A 4,712-nucleotide genomic window follows, 5' to 3' on the forward strand; every position below is an offset into this window, starting at 1 on the left:
ATATTGCCTAAACTATTGAAGGACTGATATTGAACTTCTAAAATGGAGAAAAATTATATCAGAATATTGTAATATAATTTTTATGAAGTTGGATTTAAAAATTATTAAATTTATTTTGATAGAATTTTTTTTTATTTGAAAATTATGCAATCCAGCTTCACATTGCTGAGCTGACGCACAGTAATTGACATTTCATCCAATCGGAGCAATAATTTTTTTTTTTAACACTGTCGTTGCCAGGTCCCAAGTCCTGGATGAGAAAAGTGGAGGGTTGCGTTAGGTAGTTGACAACCAACGTAAAACTTGTCGAACAATAATGACATGAATCATTTAAGAAATTGTGTTAATGCTAGGGCGTCCCCTGGAAGTATGGCCTGAATATAGTGACAAGTGTGCAAGGGCTGCTGCACCGATGCCCGGGTGCAGTGTTAAATAGGCAAGGGTTCCCACATCAAGGGCGGATGTGGGCAAAGAAGCTAGTCCATGAAATTAAAATTAGGAAATAAACTTGGAATATAGGTTTCCTTACAGGAAAATTAATGGAATTAATAGACATTATGATTCATAGGAAGTTAAATATTTTGTGCATTCAGGAAACTAAATGGGTTGGAGAGAAGGCTAAGGAAATTGATAGTTTAGGATTTAAACTTTGGTATTCGGGTAGGAGTCGTACTAGAAATGGTGTAGGTGTTATTATAGATAAGAGTTTAAAGGATAATATTATAAAAATTAATAGGATTGGAGATAGAATTATAGTTTTAAAGATTGTTGTTGATGATAAGATTGTTAATATTATAAGTGCTTATGCTCCTCAAGTAGGTTTGGATATGAGTTTTAAATTAAATTTTTGGAATGACTTAGAAGAATTAATACAAAATATACCTCTTGAAGAAAGAGTTTTTATTGGAGGAGATTTAAATGGACATGTTGGTAGAGAGGTAGATGATTTTAAAAGCATTCATGGTGGCCATGGATTTAGAACGACGAATGAAGGTGGCAAGACCATATTGGATTTTTGTTTAGCTTATGATTTTTCAATTGCTAATACCTTATTTAAGAAAAGGAATGAGCATCTCATCACTTATAAAAATGGATATAATACAACCCAGATTGACTATTTTCTTATTAGAAAATCAAATCGTTTAGAGTGCAAAGATTGTAAAGTTATTCCGAGTGAAAATTTATGTACCCAACATCGATTATTAGTTTTGGACTTTAAGATAAAGGGGCATAAATGCTTATATTCAAATCATTAAAGATATGTATGCAGGAGCTATTACTTGTGTTCAAACACAAGGTGGATTGATATGTATGCAGGAGCTATTACTTGTGTTATAGCTCTTTTATTTGTTCTTTTAAGTATAAAAAGTCATATATAGAAAAGAATAATGCAGGCTACACAGAATACCAATACAACTCTATACATGAATATTCAACACATGTCACCTCTTGATTGATTGTAGGAGAGCAATGTTGATGGTCATGCATGTTGTTCGTCGTTGGTTAGTTCGAGAAGGGCTAGTAGGTGTAGGTTGAGGTGGGCGAGCTTGAGAGGAGATGGATCTGTAGTTGGTCAATCATCTTGTTGGGTTGGTGACCGTCGTAGAAGGTTCAATGTCATCTTATCGTGGAAGAAAAATAGAAGTATTTGTGGAGATGAAGGGTCTATGAGCCTGACAGTGGTAGCCAAATGAAATGTGGAACCCCTAAGATAAGCATTTTTTTGTAATTGAGTCTAAAGACTCGAAGGAAGATGTATATTGAGATGAGTGACGATTTATCCGCTTAGTGAGCAACTTTTTGGTCGCCCAACGCAAGGCGAGCTCCCTACTAAATGTCAACAAGTGTCACCCATCGATATTCTTGGGTGGGTTCCTCTTTGGTTCTGAGCGGGTCCTTTGAGGAATCTACTCTTGAGAGTGAAGAGCCTCATCATGACTTGGTTGGCCCGGTCTCTACCTATCAAAATATATGAGAATACGATCATGGGTATACAATTTAAATATTAAAGTGTTATATTATTAAGTATAAAGGTCTGAATTAGATTTATACAACAATTTAATGCCATATATGTAAAACCTCCTTTAACATAAATCTATTGGAAGCTATGTCAAGCTTCTACATTTTGGGTCTATTTCATTCCTTGGAATTTATATTTGGAAATCCATTCGCATCTATTTTTTTGCTGTTGATAGTCTATAGGATTAATTAGAAATATTCTTTTGGATGCCAATTCTTTTCCTTTGATATCTTTTACATCAAAGGTCAGAAGCTAGTTCTACTTCTTTTTTGATAAAAGCAGATCCATAAATTTTTTTTTTTTTACGAGGAAGCACTATCCTTAAGCCAGTGAAAATTCCGGTCGACCTAGCATGCAACCCACACCAATTTACACGGGCCAACACTTAAGGCTTTCACTGCTTGCCAAGGGATTCGAATCAGGGACCTAGACTTTGCCCAGCCGATTCTTCACCACCCAGAATCCATCACTTTATTGTTCTGATTTGCAACATTTGGTTTGAAAGAAATGATTAGCTCCACAAATTTAAATTTTCCTTGTGTTGATAATTTGCTTCAAAGTCACATAACTGGCAAGACTTTATCAATCTATTTTCTCAAATTTTATGTTTTTTTTCTATTATCATAAACATCAAAATTGAGAAAATAGATTGATGAAGCCTAACCGATTATATAATTGTGAAGTAGATTGTCAACTTAAAGAAAATTTAGATTTGTACAGTCAATTATTTCTTTCAAATCAAATGTTGCAAATAAAATTAACAATAAATTGATGGAGTTGCTTTATCAAATGATCTCTATAAGTAGAACTAGCTTCTAATGTTTGATGCAAAGAAAAACAATTATGCAACCAAAGGAATATTTCTAATTAATCATATAGACTATTAGTAGCAAAGAAATATATGAGAATGAGTTTCCACATACAAAAAATTATGGAAGCCTAAAGTAGAATGCCATATAAATAAATACAAAAGAGATCAAATAAATATAGAGAGATGCTAATATATATATGTTGTGACTTTGTATGAAGAAAGCTAGTGTTCATGGTAGGGTAGATAGAATCCGATCGAATAGCAATGAAGCCACAAAATGGTGTTAAAAACATTGGAACAACTATTAACACTACCCTAAGCTCCAACAAAGTGGAATACCTATTAACTCCACAATCATATTTTTTTTGTGCTTGGAATAATGTATAAGTTATCATCATGGCCATGCATGAAGCCATCATTCATTTTTTTTTTATCATTGATTATTCTTGGAATTCATAGTCCAACAAAAAAAATTAGATGTTAGACATCCTTATCAATAACTTAAACATTTGTGGGGTGAAAGTACCATTGCTTTTGATGCTTTAAGGAATCAAAATTGTATCATGAGATCAATCACCCTGGACAATCAATGACTTTACAACATAAGCAATGATCTTTGATCAATTAACATGGTAGATTGGCATGCTCATATTATATGAATTGTACAAAGTAATTTTGGTTAGAGGCTTCTAGGAAACACTCTTAGTTTGATTTTTATGGCATGGTTTTATCTATGAGCCATTAATTTAAAGTTTAAAGAAATGAGTTTCATAAATAAGTTTTTGAGAAAAATATTTCACTACCATATTTAATAAAAGAACATATTTATATAAGAATGATTAATTTTGAACAAATTATATTTAGAAATTAGTTAGATTTGGAAAGGAATATAAATGAATGAAGAAGAGCACTTTATGGTAGCTATTTTAATGGCATACATATCTTATTCGACATGAGCTTGATTTAGTGTATATAAAAAGAAACATCTTTGAAATGTTATAATATTATGATGGTTTTTCATATAAGATAAAAGATGCTAACAATATTGGTAGGGTTTTTAGGATATTTGTAAAGGTTATCGTTGCATTGGATTGATCATGGAACAATGACAAATAGAGTATCATATGTTGAACCCCGTGAGCCTAGTGCACATGCTAGGGTTTTGATGACCATAAAAATTATTGGTTATGCTAATACAAATTATAGTTATGTTTGGATGTCATTGCTTTAAACTAATAATTTAGGTAAAAGAAAATATAAAAGATAGCGTGATATCTAGCACACAAGAGACGAGATCAAGAGAGGAACTAATCTAGCCTAAAGTTGCAAATGTGAAGTCCTCAATGACAAAAAGATCTCAAAGAAAGAAAAGTGTGACAATTTGTAATTTTATTATTTTTAAGCCTTCTTTTTGTACAAGAATACACTGGGAAAAACAAACAAGCACACACCAACACACAAACTAAAGTACAAAGTACATTAAGAGTAGAAAAAAATAAAATTTAATTAACGCATTGGGTCTCTGATTAATCCTATTGTATGATATTACTATAATAATTTGAAAAAAATCAAGTGATATTAATTAACATAAAATCAAAAATAAAAATTTGTATTTTACGATGAATATCATCCTATATGATATACTATTTGAAATTAAACATATCATTATAAATTATTTTAAAAATTAGGTAAATTTAAAATTCAATCTAATTATATTGTATGAACCTATTTGTCTTCTACAAAATTTAAATACCTATTTTAATATTTACGTATTTTAGGACCGAAAATCAAGGAGCTAAATTATAATATATTTCATATTGTATGATATTTATCATACATGTCAGACAAATAGGTAGCTTCTCTAATGATCGCCATTAGAAC

Source organism: Dendrobium catenatum, unplaced genomic scaffold, assembly GCF_001605985.2.
Source record: "Dendrobium catenatum unplaced genomic scaffold, ASM160598v2 original_scaffold_125794, whole genome shotgun sequence".
Classification (NCBI taxonomy): domain Eukaryota; kingdom Viridiplantae; phylum Streptophyta; class Magnoliopsida; order Asparagales; family Orchidaceae; genus Dendrobium; species Dendrobium catenatum.